The 21458-nt window shown below is 35.6% G+C and overlaps 1 protein-coding gene across 2 annotated transcripts in view; it reads left to right on the top strand.

Annotated features, from left to right (window-relative positions):
* Positions 1 to 21458, top strand: part of LOC143222127 (uncharacterized) — a 51389-nt gene that overhangs the window by 9953 nt on the left and 19978 nt on the right. Inside the window, exon 2 of one of the 2 annotated variants that reach the window (XM_076448124.1) lies at positions 13792 to 13946. The gene's annotated coding sequence lies outside the window, so the exon portion shown is untranslated. The remainder of the gene's footprint in view (positions 1 to 13791; positions 13947 to 21458) is intronic. The other variant, XM_076448125.1, reaches the window with a different exon arrangement.

Genomic DNA, 21458 nt, shown 5'->3' with positions numbered 1-21458 from the left:
AAACTTAGATAATTATTTCACCTAATTTGTGTTTTTTCAGAATGTTGTTTAAATCACGCAAGGATTCTCCGTGTGTAACCTTCTCTAATACAGATCTGAAACCGTATCAGAAAGGTAGTTAGTCATTAGCATCCCCGCCAACTTACTTATTAGATCCAAGAGTTGGACCACTTGTCAGATCCAGTGTTGGGTCAGATTCAAGAGTTGAGACACTTGTAAGATCCAATGCTGGGTCACTTGTAAGATCCAATGCTGGGTCACTTGTCAGATCCAGTGCTGGGTCACTTGTCAGATCAAGTGTTGGTTCACTTGTTAAATCCAGTGTTGAGTCACTTGTTAAATCCAAGAGTTGGGTCACTTGTCAGATCCACTGTTGGATCACTTGTCAGATCCACTGTTGGATCACTTGTCAAATCCAGTGTTGGGTCACTTGTCAAATCCAAGAGTTGGATCACTTGTCAAATCCAAGAGTTGGGTCACTTGTCAGATCCACTATTGGATCACTTGTCACATCCAGTGTTGGATCACTTGTAAGATGCAAGAGTTGAGTCATTTGTCAGATTCAGTGTTGGGTCATTTCTCAAATCAAGTGTTGGGTCACTTGTCAGATCCAAGAGTTTACTCACTTGTCAGGTCCAGGTTTCTTGACGACGAGAAACCCACTCGAAATAAGAATGTATCTCGGAACGGCTGGTATGGGTATTAACACTTTTACTGATAAGGAGAGAACAACGTTTCGACCTTCCTAGGTCATATTCAGGTTGACCTAGGAAGGTCGAAACGTTGTTCTCTCCTCATCAGTAAAAGTGTTAATACCCATACCAGCCGTTCTGAGGTACAGAGTTTGTTTGTCATCTCTACAGCGCGTCCATGTCAGAGCGACGAGGGACCATGAACCATAAATCCTTGGATTCAAAGTTTGAGTAGCCTAACGACCTTCACAATGAGCACTTCAAATATCCTAATGTAGCTTTGTTCAACTTAAACAAACAAACAAACAATTTTTGATATTAACTCAGTTATGTCAGCCAATAATCAAAACGTTTTATTACCTGCTATCGGCTTAGATTTCGGTTCAGTCTAAAAACATACGAATTTAAATACAACAGGAGGCCTTCTCTGGAATTGCATGATAGTTCTACAACAACATACTCCTGCTTGACAATCATTACTGCTCATCACCCACGAGAAAAAGGATTGTATTGAAATTTTAGTTTAAAAATAGGCTATCATCACTGTATTGCATTACTGGGTGATTTTATTGAAGTGTTGCTATATCGACACATTTAACAATGAAAGTTCTTTTATTTTCTGTTGTAACACTCACGAAATTTTCACTAAAGAAAAACAAATAATTTTTAAAGTATTTTGATAGTTTTATATTTAAAACTTGTTCCTTCTTGATAATTTCTATTGGCCAAACCTGAAACTTAAGACTTTTTGTTAGTAATTTTTATTAGCTAAACCTGAAACGTATGATTTTTGGGGAAATTTCACTAGTTTTATTTATTGGTCAACAATAAAAATACTGCCTAGAACGTTTTAAATATATTACTCAATTATGATTGGCGATGATCAGTGCGGTAGTTCCGAACATATACCTCCCAAACTCCATTATATAAAAAAAGATATATTTATAAGCCTGTATACCTTTCTATTCTTATTCCTAGTGTCTGTTTGTTGGAACTGATATATAGAAACAGTTAAAGTCAGCTAAGCATTGCTGTTATATTTTCATATTTTATTCATGGCTTCGCATTCCCCCTTACCACGTTATTTGTTTCACAAACTTAAAAGGACTGGGAAAATGGCATCCAAAAATGACTGACTTTATAGGTTTTATTATGAAGATTTATTCTTCACTAACAACAAAGATTTACCTTCAACAAACGGCCTTATTCATTTTGAATGAAGATGGACTTATTACCTAGAAAAGATGTGAGAAAACATCCCTCGGGGCTGGAGAAATTGATATCTTAGTTATTTCCTTTTATCAACATGTGTGAAAGGTACGTTTCAGAGCTGTTTCGTTTACCATAATAATTATGGGTCTGGAGGACAGAACGTTTCTGTTCTATACTGTTATCTAACATAAAGAAAATAATATACTGATTAATTATCTTTTTGTTAAGAATTAACCTTAATTACTGAATTAAAGATATCCACTGTTGTTAAATATTAAAAAACTCTAGAAATTGTCTCGTATCTAGCACAGACTTGATAATACAAAATAGACTTTGATAGTATGCACCACAGACTATGATAGAGTATACCACATAATGTGACAGTATATACCACAAACTATGAAAAAATATACCACACATTATGAAAGTGTATACCATAGACTATAATAGGGTATATCACAAACTGCATGGGCTATGATAGTGTAAACCACAGAATATTATAAGTATAAACTACAAACAATGATGGTGTAAACTATAGACTGTGATAATTCATACCTCATAGGTTTCTTTTAAACGTTGTATTTCTTCAACGATACCACCCTACCGCTCATAATAACAGGCTTACAAAAGTTAACATAAACTACTAATTTGAACTTTGAAAATTTTTATGTCCATAAAATAATCAATTTATTTATTAGAAGTTATAAACTGTTTAGTACACATGTTTCTGCGTTTCTATAGCTTATCTTAAATGTGGATACATGACAGTTCTTGAAATGAATTTAATGTTGTCCACACTGGAGTGTAAGCAAAGTAACCAGAGGAGTAGTCAGTAACTAATGAAGTATTTTTATTACCTCAGTGTTTCGCTTTCCATTTCTTTGTTATTGTTTTCTACAGCTTCTTCTATTAAACACAAGAGTACTATTACCAGTACTAACTGTTTATGGTAATCCAAAGCCATCTTGTTTCTATAACATATCTTAGGTGTATTTCGTTTTCAGTACTTCACCTGCTTTCAGTGTTTAAAGTGTAAAATTAACAATGCATTTTTAAATATCATAATATATGAACACGCCATCAATGTGCTGTGTGTTTTAGAAATTAAAACAACAAGTTAAAAAATATAAAAGTACACGTGTTTACATGCGTATCTATAAACACAATAACACAGGCATACTTCAAATACACAAGTAGTTCTTTGTACTGCTATCCCTTTTGAAAAAGAAATAACAAATTGTTGAATGAAGTAAAACGTTTATTGTTCTGTTATCATTTGGAGAGTAAATGACTTGTTTTCTTTCAAATGTCAAAATATCTCTCGCAACCATTTTAAATGTTGAAAATTACAAAAATTGCAAATAAACAGCTTAAGACGGCCACTCTTGACGATGCCTCAAATCTAATGTATGAGGACCATTTGCATTTCCTGTCAAGATAATTTTGATATTTAAGCTTTATTCATGCTTACAATTCGCTTATATACATCTCAACCCGGCATGGTCAGGTGGATTAAGGCGTTCGACTCGTAATCTGAGGGTCACAGGTTGGAATCCCCGTCGCGCCAAACATATTCGCCTTTTCAGCCGTGGTGGCGTTATAATGTGACGGCCAGTCCCACTATTCGTTGGTAAAAGAGTAGCCCAAGAGTTGTCAGTGGGTGGAGATGACTAACTGCCTTCTCTCTAGTATGTTAAACTATGGACGGCTAGCGCAGACAGCCCTCGAGTAGCTTTGCGGTAATTCAAAAACAAACACACTTGTATACATTTCAACCACCCAACATAAATGCTCCAAGAAAGTCCAGGAATGATGGAAGAGTTTATGGAGAGGAGAAACGGATTTTCAAAAGGTTTTTGGAAGAGGTTGTCTTCTGCCTTATTATCTATGCATTTCTTTGATGCGTCTAAAAACGCAAATATTCTCCAGTTAAAGCATATCCAAACGTAAATTTGGCAATGTTGTAAACCTAGTTTGGAAATAATGGAAGAAAATTAGGGTATTTAAAGCATTGTTATAAGTGCCATAAATATAGTTGATGTAATGAAGCCAGTCAGAAAAAAGTTTTTCACCACAATTTTACCAATAAAGGAGAAGCTTGACTTCTGTTCTAATCAATGTATGAAAATTACCGTGAAGGCTCTACTTCTGCTGCTGTCTGTAGTTTCTCTATGTAGTTGACGGTAAAGGTTGTTCTCAAACATTGAAAACTTGTCATATAAAATACATTTCAATACTCTGTGAAACACCGTGCAGGTCAAACTTTAATTTTAGGCGAAGTTACTCAATCCTAAGAATTATTCTGATATCAGTGACTTTGTCGGCCCGGCATGGCCAGGTGGTTGGGGCGCTGGACTCATAATCTGAGGGTCTCGAGTTCAAATCCCCCTCACACCAAACATGTTCACCCTTTCAGTCGTAGGGGCGTTATAATGTTTCAGTCAATCTCTCTATTCGTCGGTAAAAGAGTAGCCCAAGAGTAGGCGGTGGTTGGGATGACTAGATGCCTTTCCTCTAGTCTTACACTGTTAAATTAGGGACGGCTAGCGCAGATAGCTTTCGTGTAGCTTTGCGCGAAATTCAAAACAAACCAAACTTTTAAGAAAGACCAATCGTAATAGTATTTGTAGACTAACATAGACAGTAATTGACTTTCGTAATCTGTTATCTTCAGATTTACGGACCAACACTATAAGGGGTAACTACGGAAGCAAATGCACTTCTAAAGTGGCAATTCAGCGGTAAACATTTTCTGGTTGCGTAACATGATGCTCGCTTGGTTTGTTTTGAAATTCACGAAAAGTACGAAAGTCCTTGATTTTGCGAAGATAGACTAGATGGAAGGCAGCTGGTCAACAACATTCACCTCCAACTCTAAAGTTACTCTTTTAACAACAAATATTGGAATTGACTGTAACATCTGAAAGGGCAAACATATTCGGTGATAAAGATTTCGTAACCATCTGATTGCGAGTCGAGTGTCCTAAGCGCTAGGCCATCCCAGGCTTGACATTATGCTGGAAATGATGGTTAATAACGATTAATTCGTTTTAATCACTTTAAAAGTTAGGTCCAAGAAAATATAAGTTTTACTTTTCTCTTGTCCATCGTTTTGAGACTTATACGCTACCATAGACTCTATCAAAACCCTTAACCCTACATTATCTTTTCTATCCTACCTAGGTCATGAAACTTGTTGGGTTCTTAATAATAATTTACTATACTAAGGTAACAATCCCATTAATTTGGTATCGCAATGGAACAGCGATAGGTATACGGACTTACAACTCTAATATCCGGGTTCTTATTCCCCCCTTCGTTATGAACACAGCAGATAGCTCAATATGGATTTGCTCTAAACCAAGCAAACAAATCATTGGTTTGAGATTACGAAAAAATATTTTTGTACGATTTTAACTCAAAAGCACCTTTGATTGTGAACTCTATTGTATGGATAAACCTATATTGACAGTAGCCGAAAAGTTTACTTCATCTGAAATTCATACATTGTCTCTCAAGTTTTCAACGTTTATAGGAAATCAATGAAAGAATTAGACTTTCATATCCTACTGTACAGAAATCTGAACAGTACCCTATGAACTACCTGGTAGGCCTAATATTTAAAATAGTTAGTTAGTGTAAATAAAAAAGTTTTCATCGTTGCTGTTAGTGTGTTGGACTGCGGTTCGAGGGCCCAGTGTTCTCTCTATATAATGCTGCTGAATACATTCTACGTTCCCAGTAGTGGCAGCATTATAAAGGTAATAATCAATCATGTTTTTCGGTTCAAATTGTCTGTCAAAACCCTTGTGGTTTCGAATGCCACTGGCTAGGCTGTTTCACCTTCGTTCTGGTACACATAAGGTGTCTTTGAGGCTCAGAAGTTTGGATCCATAAGCAACGATTTCAGTAATCATTGCTTAGAAATTAAAGTGTTGTGTTAAATGCAGTGAAATATATATCTGAGTAACAGAAAGACCACATTGGTTTCACTGTATTGAGCATTTGAAGCCTTTTGTAATGGAAAAAGTTGAAGAGAGTATTGTAACAGCGCATTTTACTAATAAGCATGGTTTAATATACTTATTAAGTTTTCATCGGGAAATACTATGGTTAACTTACTGTAATAATTTGAATCCTTCTTCATTAAGACCTTGGTTCCTTTGTGCTTGTTGGTTTTTTTCAGTTAACATAAAATATATTGCACATTAACAACATCAATTTAAACTTACATTTGTTTGTTAAGCTGTGTCAACAATATCGGTCTATTGCACGACAAAAGTTTAGTTTTACCGTTTTACTGGCAGTCAGATCATAGGTTTTTATTGGCCAACTCATTCCGTTCCAATGTCAATTCCGACTCTGATTGGCTCGCAGAAAATCTGTAACTTAAAATTAAATTTGTTTTTTATCGTCCAGAATATTTTTCTCTAGCTTGTTACTTCTTTCAGACTGGTTATTAGGAAGTTATAATAAAAATGCCTTCTTCCTTCCCTCTGATTAGCTGTCAGAAAGTTATAATTAGAATGCATTCTTCATTCCCTTTGACTGGATATTAGAGAGTTATATAAAAAAAAAAACGCTGTAAAAGAAAAAGTATCTTCGCTCGTTGTGGATTTTAAATTATATTGAAACTTCGTACACAGGCAGTAACTTGCTAGACCTTGCCAGATACGAGCAGATAAATGCAGCACGTTCACATTCTGTTGAGAGAATTGAGCACAGGAGATTTTATCAACTCTATCTTTTGTGTAACAGGCAAATATAATCTTAAGGACATGGCTTTCATGCCCTTTGCAACAGAAAACGACAAGGTGGACCCACTATTGTTTTTTTTTTTTTCCAAAATCATGCCTCATGGTGAAGTTTTTGATGCCACAAAGGTTAAAACATGTTCTTATTAAACTTTAAAACTTTTGTGGTGGTACGTAATAAAACAAGCTAACCAAATAATGAATGAGCTACCATTGTGCGATCAGGCTTTTATTTTATACAGATATATAAATTTGATAGTATTTTTGGAGAACGTAACTTATTAGAGCATAATATAGCAAAACAACTAACGTTTAATGTTGGAAAGCGTCAATGTATAAGATTACGTATATTGGCAATGTTTGCCAAAATGTAGGGCGTACCTCCTCAAGGGGAAGAGCAAATAATATCTCGAACGAGGGCAAACATTTAGAGAAGAATTTTTTATGTAACGATGTAGAATTGAGCGTTTTAAATTAAATTCGTATTGATGAAATAATAACTAATCGATGCAAAACGTATAACATTCTAATTTTGAATGTGTATCGATGTGTCACATCGCTTCACCTAACTCACTCTTTCACCAAGCTGCCTTACCTCATGTGTTAGTTAGTTAGTTATCAACATTAGATTCCATCAAGGAACATAGGGCCGCAATCGCTTGCGGATTCTTCAACAGGTATTTAAGTGAGTAGGTTGTTAGCCCACTGCACTGAGCCGTCCCTAATTTAATAGTGTAAGACTAGAGGGAAGGCAGCTAGTCATCACCACCCACCGCCAACTCTTGGGCTACTCTTTTACCAACGAATAGTGGGATTGACCGTCACATTATAACGCCCCCACGGCTGGGAGGGCGAGCATGTTTGGCGCGACGCGGGCGCGAACCTGCGACCCTCGGATTACGAGTCGCACGCCTTACGCGATTGGCCATGCCAGGCCTCCCTCATGTGTTACCCGGCTAAATTAGGGACGGCTAGCGTTGATAGCCCTCGTGTAGCTTTGCGCGAAATTAAAAAAAAAATTAAACAAAAAGATAAAGATAAAGGGGCTTTCGAGAAAAACATACTTATTTAAAAGTGGGCGGGGATAAAAACGTTTGAGAAATGTTGATGTGTAAGAAAATATTTTAGTTGTTTTTATTTAAAGAAAACTTTATATTGCATCTTAGATATCTTGAGCTAACATAAGATGGTTGAAGAAACAGCAGGACGAAAAGTCAAGACAATAGAATTATTTTCTCTGATAAAGAACTTTGTATTTTCTACTCAACTAGTTCTGCTTTATAAATAATTTCTTTGCCTATTTATCTTCGTTTTGCTACAATGTTGAATGACGCCATTGTAGTACGTTCTTCTTTACTTTGTGCGTATGGGAAAGATCGTTAGTGAGCAAACGTTGAGCTACAATTACTTCTAGAAAGTAAGTTAGAAGCATACGAGGAAACAAAGTAAGTGTTTGTAAGCCTATCTTGTCTTGCGTTTGTGCTGTTTTATTTTTGAATTAAGTACGGTAATCAATTATCCTAATAACGGTAATTAACAAATTAAGTACATCCTTCTTGTTATTCCTAAATCTAATAATGAGCTGAGGGAAATGGCACATCCACGACCGTAAACTTCATTTAACATTTGCTAAGACGCTATATAATATTATCAAACCAAACTTCAATAGGCTTGTATCTGTTTCAGCCAGTACTTGTTAGTTAATTACATCTTTCTTAAATAACATTATATATCTCGATATGGCGACCCTTTTTTTTTTTTCGTATGTCTTCTTTGTTGTATTTGTTTTCTCTAAAGATATTTTATAAAACGATTCATTGAATGTTCTCCTTTTCTTAGTACACGTTGTCACTTTTAAATTCTAATATTTATATCAATTACGCTGGGAAATATCTATCAGTTTCAGACACTTGTCTCTTATATGGAAACATACGTGACTGTTCCTCGCTAGTACAGCGGTATGTCTACGGATTTACAACCCTAAAATCAGGGGTTCGATTCCCCTCCGTAGGCTCAGCAGATAGCCCGATGTGGCTTTGCTATAAGAAAAACACAAAAAATATAACTGATAGCTTATAATGTTTGCTGAAAGTTAGATAATCTGGTCTCTTACTTTTTTCTCTAATAAGTACAGGGCTACCTATATAAATGGAATAAGAACAAATTGTTCTTTTTGTAATATTCCTATTTGTTTTTGATTGGCTATTTTCTTCTTTTCGTTATTGTGTAAAAAAACTATAAAGCTTTTACACCGTCTTTTCTATTGAGTTTCGTAAGTTGTGTTATGCTTTAGAAATGAAGCAAACTTCAGTTAAATAAAAGGCACAGAAGTGGAACGAATAGTATATATGTATATAAATCTTGAAAAGTTCGGTCCCACGGAATTTTGCACGAAAAAATCGTGAACCAGTAACAACTAGGTAAAGTAGGTTACTCTTAAGATCATTGCTACTGACTGGGTTTCTATAGAAATCATTATTTTAGCAGATTTTGAACTAAGTCTTTTTCAGGTGATTAGTAGCGTCAATGAAAAATCTCAACTCTGCTTCCAGGAACATTTCCCCAAACCGAAGTGAAATGGAATGTAACTGATGAAACAAAGCTTCAGCTTTTGCTTTTAAAACCACTCTAATCTGAAACGTCCAAAGAAGCAGTCAGATCGTTCGTTGTTAAGCGCAAAACTACAAAAAGAATTATTTGTGCTGTGTCTAACACGAGCGTTGAAACCAGAACTTTTTAGCTATAAGTCAGCCCAGACATTTATCGCTAAGCCTGTAGGGTGTGCGGTTAGAGATTGAGAACCATTCTCCTCGGTTGACTCAGCACATAGCCCGATGTGACTTTGCTATAAGAAGACACACAAACACACTAGACACCGATAAACTGTTGTCACGTTGATGACATTAAGGTATTATTTCATATATACAAGATTTATTTATTTCAAAAACACTTTTTCACAGAAGAATTAAAAGAAAACTATTAAAGTCCTTCTCTTTCTTTCTTTAAGTGTTAATATATCATCCGTGCCCCCTGGTGGAGAAGCGTTAAGCATACGGATTTACAACTCTAAAATGAAACAGACAAACCTAATTAAACATTGTCGAATTTGACCTTTGTATAAGTAGCTTAAAAACAACACATGAATAGTATTGTTGTAAATCAGATTAAGGTGGCCGGGACCTGGCATGGTCAGGTGGTTAGGGCGCTTGACTAGCAATCTTAAGGTCGTGGGTTCGAATCCAGCCACGCAAATCATGTTCGCCTCTTCAGCCGTGGGGGCGATATAATGTGATGGTCAATCTCACTATTCGTTGACAAAAGAGTAGCGTAACAGTTGACGGTGTGTGATGATGACTAGCTGCCTTACCCCTAGCCTTACGAGGGCTGTTCAAAAAATACGCGGACTGTTTGAATTGCGCGGCTCCAGTTGGTTCCAGGGGAATCCGCTTGGTGTCGCTAGGTTCGCACAGATCAGCTGATTACGACGTCATTTCCCGATTGCAGATATCTTCATTTGTGTATTAGCTACGCGGTTTTAAGTGAAGTGCGATTTTTTCGTTTTGCGGATTTCAGAATGAATGACATGGAGTAGCAACGACTTGCTGTGGAATTTTGTGTTAAACTTGGAAAATCTGCGACTGAAACTTTTGCTATGCTTAACACGGCTTACGGTGATGTTGCTATGAAGCGTACGGCATGTTTCAAGTGGCATGAACGTTTTAAAGATGATGAGCGTCCTGGACGTCCTTCCACGTCAACTGACGACCCACACGTCGACAAAATCAACACCCTGGTGCGGGCAAATCGACGTCTGACTGTCAGGGAGCTTGCTGAAGAGTGTGGGATATCAGTTGGATCTTGTTACAAGATTTTGACCGAAAAATTGAAGATGCACCGCGTTGCTGCAAAATTCAGCCCTCAGAACTCGTGAGTTTTGGCCAAACACTCGATCACTGTTCTTCCCCACTCCTCCTACTCACCTGACCTTGCTCCTTGCGTTTTTTCTTGTTCCCCAAACTCAAAAAACCCTTGAAAGGAAGAAGATTTGAGACGATTTCCGAGATAGATTAAGGCAAATGCGACGAAGGAGCTGGAGGACATTACAAAAGAAGCGTACCAGGACTGTTTCAACAAGTGGAAACACCGTTGGGATAAGTGCGTGCGTTGGGGAGGAGAGTACTTTGAAGGGGTCCCAGACCTGTAACTTCTAAATAAAGTACATTTTGTTTTATGACGTCAGTCCGCGTATTTTTTTAACAGACCTCGTACACGTATAGCTTTACTATAAATTCAAAACAAACAAACGTATTGAATTACGGTTAAAGCTTTTGTTTGTTTGTTTGAAGTTAATCTGAAAACTACACATTTATCCTGATTGTTTTGGAGTCAGTTATTCGGGTAGTTTATAGTAGCCAAGAACTTTTACACTTAGGTTGCTTGCCCTCACAACTACTTTAAATGTCTAGCATGTTAGGTGACGTTAATTCGAATCTTCTATCCACAGATTGCAAGTCGAGCGTCCTAACTTTCAAACCATGCGAGGGTCTTAGTTCTTAGAATTAATCACTGATGTAGTTTTTCTCCCATTGACGCTGTGGTCGCTCCAGGAACAAAAAGACCAGTCTGTTGGTTTGCCAGTTGTCCTAAATGACAGTAAAGTTAATTCAAGTAAAAATAATAAATAATTGATGTTAAAAATGGTTAATTAATATTGTGTTATTGATCTCTACCATAATTGTGAGTCACTGAAATAAAAAAATGTAATTATAATTTTTAAAATTCATGATATAAACACAGTCTAGACCACTAGTACATCTGTTGTATCCCAACCAGGCTGATAAGACCTGGTATTGACTTTAAAAAGCCCGGCATGGCCAAGCGCGTTAAGGCGTGCGACTCGTAATCTGAGGGTCGCGGGTTCGCATTCCCATCACGCCAAACATGCTCGCTCTTTCAGCCGTGGGGGCGTTATAATGTGACGGCCAATCCCACTATTCGTTGGTAAAAGAGTAGCCCAAGAGTTGGCGGTGGGTGGTGATGACACAGGTGTGTGTGTGTGTTTTCTTTTCTTTAGCAAAGCAACATTGGGCTATCTGCTGTGTCCACCGAGGGGAATCGAACCGTTGATTTAGCGTTGTAAACCCGTAGACTTACCGCTGTACAAGCGGGGGACCTCATTAGTGAAACTAATCTTCTAACTTTTTTCATCTACTTTTGAATTGAATTTCTCTAAGGTATATCCTTGTTGTAATGAGATCTAAATTTTCTTATAACGACTGAAACAAACTTAAAATTAGCAAAGTAAAGAACATAATTGGCCTTTTCTTCAATTGAAGCCATTCAGTATAGTAAGTGAGTCATTTTAACCGAAATCGTTTCATGTTTTGTTATGCTTAGTGTTGACAATCGCTAGACAGATTTCTCTAGAGAGTATTACCAATCGTTGTCAAACCCAAACATAAGAAATATAATAATAAAAAATGTTTATTGTGGTAAAGGAAATAACAATCAGATTTAAGTAAGGGTTTTTCCTTCTCGATTTGTAAAAAAAAATCATTGCGTGATAGAAAAAAAGATATTTTCGAAATTTGTGTAGCTGAAAAATGGAAAGTTCGTTGTTAAAATAACTTTATGAAGTTCAAATTTGCAGGTTTGTGTAGTCAGCTAAAGTCTCTACACGTTTTTAATTTTGAACGAGTTATAAGCCATACAGTGAAGTAATCTTTTAATATTTACCCTGTAATTTGGGCTCGGATTTTCATTTTGTGCCCATATTAAACAACGAAACACTGACTTTATTAAAGGCTGCTTGGCTTTGGCATATAATTAAACAGAAACTTGCCGGTCATCCCTGGAATAAATTGAATAATTTTGTTTAATACTCTACGGTGTTAATAATAAATTTTGTTGACAACTGTTTCTGCGATTTAAAATTTCGTCTGTCACAAAAAACCTTAGAATTAATTTTGAAAACACACGCACACTTCGTTACAGTGTATAAGCGATTCCTTTATAGGTACAAAAATATTTAAACTGTAACAATCTATTGTTACTATTGTAGTAACGTAAGAATAATAACGATACTTTTACTTTAAACATTAAACATGTTTTATTTATATCATTCTACCTCTAACACGTTTTCACATAACGGACAAAATAACTGATTTTGCGTTATTCCTCGCCCGCGTCGCGCTAAACATGCTCGCCCTCCCAGCCGTGGGGGTGTATAATGTGACGGCCAATCCCACTATTCGTTGGTAAAAGAGTAGCCCAAGAGTTGGCGGTGGGTGGTGATGACTAGCTGCCTTCCCTCTAGTCTTACACTGCTAAATTAGGGACGGCTAGCACAGATAGCCCTCGAGTAGCTTTGTGCGAAATTCCAAAACAAACAAACAAACAAAAGCGTTATTCCTATAAAGTCAATAGAAAAGCTAACTGATAGCCTCAAAGTAAATGGTATGTCATAAAACACGTGGTTGTATACGTAACTAAGAGGTCTGTTATTAGTAAGCTAATGGATATTACGATGGTCTCATCGTAATGTCCACTAGCTTACTAATAACAGACCTCTTAGTTACGTATCAGAAATGCTTTCAGCCAAATCACTGTATCCGTATCTTAGCTGATCTAAAAAAGCTCTTCTTGTAATTACGAAAAAATATGATGTCACTCCCTTTACAATCTATGCACCTGATTCCTAGAATAACTAATCTTTCATGACTTCGATGTTCTCAGAAAGTTCTACTGAAGGATTATGGGTGTTTTGATCAAAGAACAAATGAACATACATAAGGAAGTGGTATTCGATCCTCCTTTTATTTTTGACATATTGTTATATGGTGCTCAGAAGCTAACCCTTAAAATATACTTTAAGAGATGTGTTAGAAGTTGTCGAGATAAACAACTAAATTCGATAACTTGTAAATGGCTTGCTTGGTGCATGTTGGCGCTGTGGTAGAGTTCTAGATTTCAAACTAGCTTAGGCAATAATATTCTATATAATTTTTATGAATAAGAAAGAGATTTGGATACTTTATATATTTCTATTTAAAAAAATATTTATGGGTATTTCTAGACAGTTCTAAACAAAATCTCAGTCGTCGATATGACATACTTTTCTGTTTGTTTTATAGGAAACTAAACGTTGGCCTATCTGCTGTATCCATCGATAGGAATTGAATTCCGACATTAGGCGGTGTGGTGTAAGTCCATATATGTAAGTGTGATGACTGTAGAAGAAGTTTCTAGAGAAGAACTCTGTTGACATTCTACATGTTCATAAAGACATGTAAGACATGTTCTGTAAAATTAAAATTTTGTTGTAGATGTTTCCTTCGCTGTTTTAAGGAACTGATCTATTTTAGCTAATATACCTATTAATGAAAAAAAAACACCCTTTCATTATTATTATTCTATATACATTTGTAACGAAAAGCTCGTTTCTAAATATTTTATATTTTAGGGACTAACCTCTACTGTAGAGCACTACTTATTTTCAGAAAAGATATTGACCACAGATCTATACTTTTCTAAAAAGTTTTCATAAATCTGTATAAAAAACTGTTTGATGTCCACTACAAAGCTACATGATGGACTATCTGGGCTGTGTCTACTACCGGTATCGAAAACCCAGTGTTTTTAATGTTATAAGCGTTCAAAGTTAACGCTAAACCAATGGGAAGATGTGTGTGAAAAAAAGACTTTATTTCCGTAGTTCTTAAAATACTTTAGTTTTTGTTTTTTGTAAATTTCGCGTAAATCTTTCAGGCGTAGGGGCGTTATAATGTTACGATCAATCCTAATATTCATTGGTAGAAGAGCAGCCCAAGAGTTGGCGGTGGACGGTATGGACTACCTGCTCTCCCTCTAGTCTTACACTACCAAATTAGGGATTGGTATCGTAGATAGCCCTCGTGCAGCTTTACGCAAAAAACAAACAATCAAACATTTTTGTCGGAAGATTTATCATTAAACATATTGTTTATCAGATTCAACAACCAAATAACTCGAAAACCATTGTGTATTACAGTTATGTTACAAACATTGACCAGTTACCTCTCCTACTCTCAGATTATTCTAAGTTTTCGTACTAAAGAAAACTGTTATGGTTTAAGAAAAGAAAAGCAAAAACTTTCAGACAAGTAATGTATCAAAAGTCATTAAACAGGATTAAACGCTCGGGAAGTATGTTTATAAGACTTTTTCGTCAGACCTAGTTGCATACCAAAGTGCTCTAAAACAAATCTACTTTATTTAGTACAAGCCGAAAGGAAGAGTATATTAAAGTTTTAGTTTTGTCTTTTCAGAGAACGCGGCGCGGATTGGAGCGTTTTATAGATTTTGCAAATAAGCGAACTTCATGTGAATGAAAACTTTTTTTTTTCAGTAGACTTTTATTTTAGCTGTTTGTAATGGTTGGTATAAAAAATTTACATATTTACGGATATATATGCATATATATACAATTCAGAGATGGTTGTAAAAGATTTTGAGCTTAGACTAACGATAAATGATTGTATGAGATTTGTTAGCATGATATATGATTGTTAATCATTTTAGGACCTCCCAACCATTTAGGCGGCCAAGTATGGCCTCATCGTAAGCATCTTGGGATGCTTTTTGATAGATCTGGAGTTCGAGATATGATAACGTGCTTTCAGGTGTCGGCACTTTAAACAAGGGATAGTCAATTTCATTATTTAGTTTAAAGAACCGTACAAAACTCTTCAGGCGGCGGACGCTGCTCTCTTTGGTCATTAGTTCAAAATTAGGGATGGTTATAGCAGAATCGCACGTTTCTCGACTTAGTTGTTAAATCCACTTGCGCAGAAGTTCCCGTTATTTTTTTACAATACTTTAATTAGTACAATTACGTTTTGTGTTATCGGTAACTTTACAGTGGTCTATTTTGTGGATAATTTTTTCATTTAACATGTTAACTATTTTTTATGGTATTTGGCCATCCTTCTGTCTTTGGTTGCCCATCTGTCTCTAATTGTCCTGCTGTCTCTGATCGTCCTGCTGTCTTTGGTCGACCTTTTGTCTTTGGTTGTCCTGCTTATTTGGTTATTCTGCTGTCTTTAGTTGCCTACTGTCTTTGGTCATCTTGCTGCCTTTGGTTGTCTATTTGTCTGTGGTTATCTTGCTATCTTTGGCCGTCCTTCTGCCTCTGATCATCCTGATGTCTTTGAAGATCCTTTTAGAATACTCCATTTATTAGCACATATTTATCTAACATGTTGAGTAATCGTTCAATGATATTTATCAGCAAAGAGAGATACAAGTTGATTAATTTATTCACTTCTGGTCAGTATCTGGCTCTGTCCTACATTAGAATGTGAAGGACTATATAAATTTTGTTTTGTTATATATACGTATATATGTGTTTGTTGGTGTGTGTGTGTAAATGTTTGTCATACTTTAGATATTTAAAAAGGTGAACATTTTCTTTAACTTGTATTCATGCACGTTATATTATCTTCTTTTATCTATGTCGTCTCTATAGCACTCGTATATCATTGGTAACCTTCCTTTTGGTGTGCCCCTTCGCTAGTACAGCGGTATGTCTCCGGATTTACAACGCTAAAAGTAGGGGTTCGATTCCCCTCGTTGGGCTGAGCAGATAACCCGATGTGGCTTTGCTATAAGAAAAAACACACACAAACACACTTCTTTTGGTGTACATATAGTTTCATTCCAGTGCGAAATTAAATCAACTCTGAAACCAAAATAAATTCTAAACTCTTTAGCATAGATACAGTCAAAGAATTTTAGTTCATGAAACATAAATTAATATATCATTTCCCATGAAATAGATATATCCTGGTGCGCCGGTAAACGTCTGTTTGTTTAGAATTAAGCACAATGGACTATCTGTGCTCTACCCATCACGGGTATCGAAACCCGGTTTTTAGGGGAGTAAGTCTGCAGACATTCCGCAGTGTCACTGGGGGGGGCGTACTGGTAAAAGAGGAAGTTGTGGTTTTTTGGGGGTATCAAATCCATTGTAATTCTATATTCTTTTTTTAATACTAGTATGTTTTCATAATTTTCTAATTAATTCACATTCGCGAAATTGAATGGCTAACATTTGGAATCGTAAATTTGAATGTTATTCGCACGTGGGCTAAATGATTTGGTCGAAGACACCTTGGATTCTGTTGAAGCGTTCCCATTTTAGTTAATAATCATAAGAAAAGTAGTCGTAGAGCAGCACACGCCGCCACGAGGGATTTTGTCTGGCTCTCTGAACCGAACAACGCAACTGCTTATCAGTTATATAACGCACCTACAGTTAGAAGTGTGCAGTGTTCAGCGACATTATATATCGAGTCTCGGACCCTCTGTTTGTACAAGATACGCTAACGCGTGGCCCAAGAATTCGAACAATTTCATAAAACAGATTCATATGTATTTTATATCCGTATATTTATTATTTCCATAGTTTTACATAAATTATTATAAATATATATATATATATGTTTACGTTTTATAAATTTATTATTATTATTGATTTAAAATAAATAAATAGAAAAACACATATATGATGGTACAAGTATCGCTTATCGCTTCTGTATCCACAAAAGGACAATTTTATATCCCCCAGTGGGACAGCAGTAAGTTTACGGACTTACAACGCTAATATCCTTATACGTGTGCATGTAAACGCGTATCACATTTTTAATGTAAATTTCGCGGCAGTGCAATTTATAACTGGAAAAATCTATTCAATTTAATATTGTTTTTCCCCGAAAGGGTTACCTGAATGGGTTACCTGTTTTAACCCTCTTGCACCACTATCCAGTAATACGTTGTCTGTCAGTCAATCTGGAGACATTAAAATGGCGTAAGCAAAACGTGCGCATGTTATGAATCATGAGAAACATTATGCATTCTGCATTCTATAACACAACATGACAAATAAACTTCAAAAGTAAAAAATAAAAATAATTATTGCTTTTAATTTTTGTTTTATTTACTCTTGAAATACAACACTTTCGAGGACCCTGAGGAAGTACATCTTATATTTAAATACGTTTAGCCTATACGCCGTTGCTGTGATGTTTCTTTTATGTTTGTCATAAAAGTACTGCACGCCTTAATAATTCATTTCGAAAAACTCCCAGTGGGAGAGCAGCAAATGTTCAGATTTACCGTTAAAATCAGGGGTTCGCTCCTTTCGATAGACACAGTAAACAGCCCGAAGTAGCAAAATACGTATACATCCATTTTGCAATAAATGTTTAAAAGGAAACGGTGTCATGGGTTGTAAAGAAAAGAACACGCGGATTTTAAATGGATTAAGGCAGCTATGAATTAATAATCACTAGACTCTCACTAATACTTAGTCCTCAGTTCTACTCACTGTAGTAGTGACAGTTGAAATTACATTAGTAGACTTCGTACGTCCGTGGTAAATACCATCAAATGTAAAAATAAAACATTTAAGAAATTTTAGCAACACCAAGAAGAAAATAACCCATTCAAAACGCACACAAATATTGTTACTACTGAACAGTTATCAAAGCCGTTACATTAAAGTGAAATAATTTTATTTCTCAGATATGTTTTTGTTTTTTTCAGTTTTGTAAGTCCGTGGTAAGACACTCTAGATTCATTGCTTGTTATTATTATTGGTTGGTGTAATTTTATTTTTGCTGATAGCCACCTAGTGGTGAATACAAAATATCCTTCGTAAAACACGTATATGACCGCTTGCTGTTGATAAATACATTGTCACTTGGTGTCTTGTGACTGTTGATTTGCACCCATCATCATCCAGGTGACCTCCGTTTCTCAGGTCGTGAGTTTATTCTTTGTTTTTTTTTTCGTAGTTTTATCATGTTTTAGTGCAAGAATAGACAGTAAGCTAACAGGAAGAGAATAGCATGTTCTGGTTAGATGTATTTATTATTACTTTATATAAAAGTTACAATTGGGAGTAAAATAGCTACGAACTATTACATTCCGGAAACGATTAAATGTCTAAATCCAAAACATTGCATTTTTAACTGTCCACCGCTGGTAAAGCAGTAAATCTGCGGATTTACGACAAGGCTAAAATCAGCGGTTTGATTACCCTCAGTGTACACAGCACATAGCCCAATGTGGCTTTGCTATTTAAAAAACACACGCTCATTTTAATTTAAAAACGACCATAACAACAAATATTAAATAAAATAGAAATAACATGAGACTTAACCAGTATAAATTTGCCACCAACATAATGAGTTACACCACAACTAAGATAACATATCTTTTTCTCGAGTATACATGTTTATGGTGGCAGTAAAACTATAATATTTCAAAGAACGTGCGAATAATAAAAATGTTATAGTTAATTTTAATGGTTTCAGTTTACTTCTGTCTCGATCAATCGAGATTACTTCTAAAAAGAATATAAAATTTATTTTGTGAACATCAAAGCACATACTTTTGAAAACATCTACGTCCCAAACATTAAAAGTAACTGATAAAACATCTCTTAAAACAGTACTACTTATGAAGAAGACATAGAAGGTAAAAGCAGACCTATTTTACGTCGCATGCTTAAACAAACAAGTTCTTTTAACGATTGTAACGTGGTTCAGCAACTTATAAAATGGAAGCCATTCAAAGAAATGTATACTATAAATGTAACACACATTGCAATTCATTAAATCGGTCACGTAAAGTTTGGCCAACGTAACACCAACTAAAACTTGCGCCACAAAAAATATTTTTAAAACGATAAGCTTTTATACTCAAGTGGAGTTATTTTTCATTTTATATTTCGTACTATATATATATATATATTTCCTTACATTTGATGAAGATTAAAACCTGTCTTTCCCGAATAAGGTGCTTTATCTGTTCTACTTTGTGTAAATAAAACCTCATACTAATATTTTGTGTAAATGAAACCCCATACTAAAAGTAATTACTGTGTGATCTTCTAGAACAATCGTTCTCCAGTGTGGATTTACAACTTTAAAATCAATGGTTCGATTCCTCTCGATGTGGCTTTGCTATAAGAAAAATGCACAATTTTCTAGAATTTTCAGATCTCAATAGTAATAATGCTTTCACATTTTAAAAATTACATTAACTCTCCGCTTGGTGGTTAACAGATAGTATTGGTCCGTTGATTAAAGTTAGTTTCTAAAAAATATCGATTAGTAGCACATCCATTAGTAGCGTTAGACTTGAACTATCGTGATCAACTGTGTTATTAGACACTATTTCATATAACAAATCTACATCAAATTTCAACTCTTAACATTGTTAAGTACTATTAAACAGAAGTATTAACAAGTACCATCATAGATAGTTTTAAACAACGTTTAAAATATAACTTAACATTGTTAAGTACTATTAAACAGAAGTATTAACAAGTACCATCATAGATAGTTTTAAACAACGTTTACTTCTATCTACAGCTCAAACTCAAGTCCACATCAAAGGGTAGGACCAATCAAAGGATGAGTAGTACATCTACGTCGTATATTTTTTTCGATTTCTCCAATGGCGAAAAAGGAAAGAGATAATTAACATATATGTACAATGTTTATTCTACTGTATTGTTGTAATAGTCTTTAGTTAGTAGTAAACTAACTACAGCAATAAGTACATCATCAAGTAATATTAAATCTTGTTTTGAATAAAGTTTTAAAATTTAAACTAACTGTGAGTCGCGTATATTAATTAATTCTATATGATATCAGGGGTTCGTTTCTCCTCGGTGGGCTCAGCAGATAGCCCAATGTGGCTTTGCTATAAGAAAACACTATATGATATCAATTTTATAAATTACTGAAAAACCAAAGCGCTAAGATTTTATCGTTAAATTCTCTGTGATGTAATCTGGATGATGAAATTTAGAAATTAACCTATTTTCTATGTAAAAACAGGCAAATTTGCACATTTTCATTTACACAAGATCTGAGTAAAACAACATATGAATCACGATTTACATGTATTTATACTGAAGTTATACAAAACTTAAGAAAAATGTTTAGAAGTGAGTAGTTGTTCGAGATTTGCGACTGTAATGTAATTTATTTTCACGTATCAGCTCCCAAATATAGTCTCCCATCATGTTTTCGTTATACGCTCCTTGGTAGCAGTGTTCAAAGTCCAGTATATCTTGGTGGAAGCGCTCGCCTTGCTCCTCTGAGTATGCTCCCATGTTCTCCTTGAATTTATCAAGATGAGAGTCAAGGATATGGACTATATATTTTGCCATAGTTATTCACCAAAGCCTCAACCAGTTCCACATAATTTTTGGCCTTGTGATTGCCCAAGAAGCCCCGAATCATTGCGACAAAGCTGCCCAAGCTTTTTTTCCCTTCATACTGAACTCCTTGGGGAATTCTGTACACACCAGGATCTTCTTTATTTATGGTCCAACAAAGACTCCAGCTTTGACCTTTGCCTCAGACAGCTTAGGGAAGAAATCTTGAAGGTACTTGAAGGCTGCAGACTCTTTATCAAGAGCTGTGACAAATTGTTTCATAAGACCCAATTTTATGTACAATGGTGGGAACAACACCTTCTGGAGGTTCACTGGTGGCTCACACTTGACATTGTGCCTTCTCACAGAAAACTCGGTCCACTGTGGCCAGTGCTTCCTGTCATAGTGCGCTGTGGTGTCCCTGCTATCCCAAAGGCAAAGATAACGGAGAAACTTGGTGAAGCCTCATTGGAGACCCATCAGGAATGCCACCCTTTTGAAGTATCCGATAACCTCCCAGCCATACTCATCATACTTCAAGGCTTTTAGCAAAGTCTTGAAACTGTTGTATTCCTTTTTGAGGTGCAC

This window comes from Tachypleus tridentatus, chromosome 8 (genome assembly GCF_004210375.1).
Source record: "Tachypleus tridentatus isolate NWPU-2018 chromosome 8, ASM421037v1, whole genome shotgun sequence".
Classification (NCBI taxonomy): domain Eukaryota; kingdom Metazoa; phylum Arthropoda; class Merostomata; order Xiphosura; family Limulidae; genus Tachypleus; species Tachypleus tridentatus.
The sequence above is the reverse complement of the archived record's forward strand: the minus strand, read 5'-3'. Positions and strand labels throughout refer to the sequence as shown.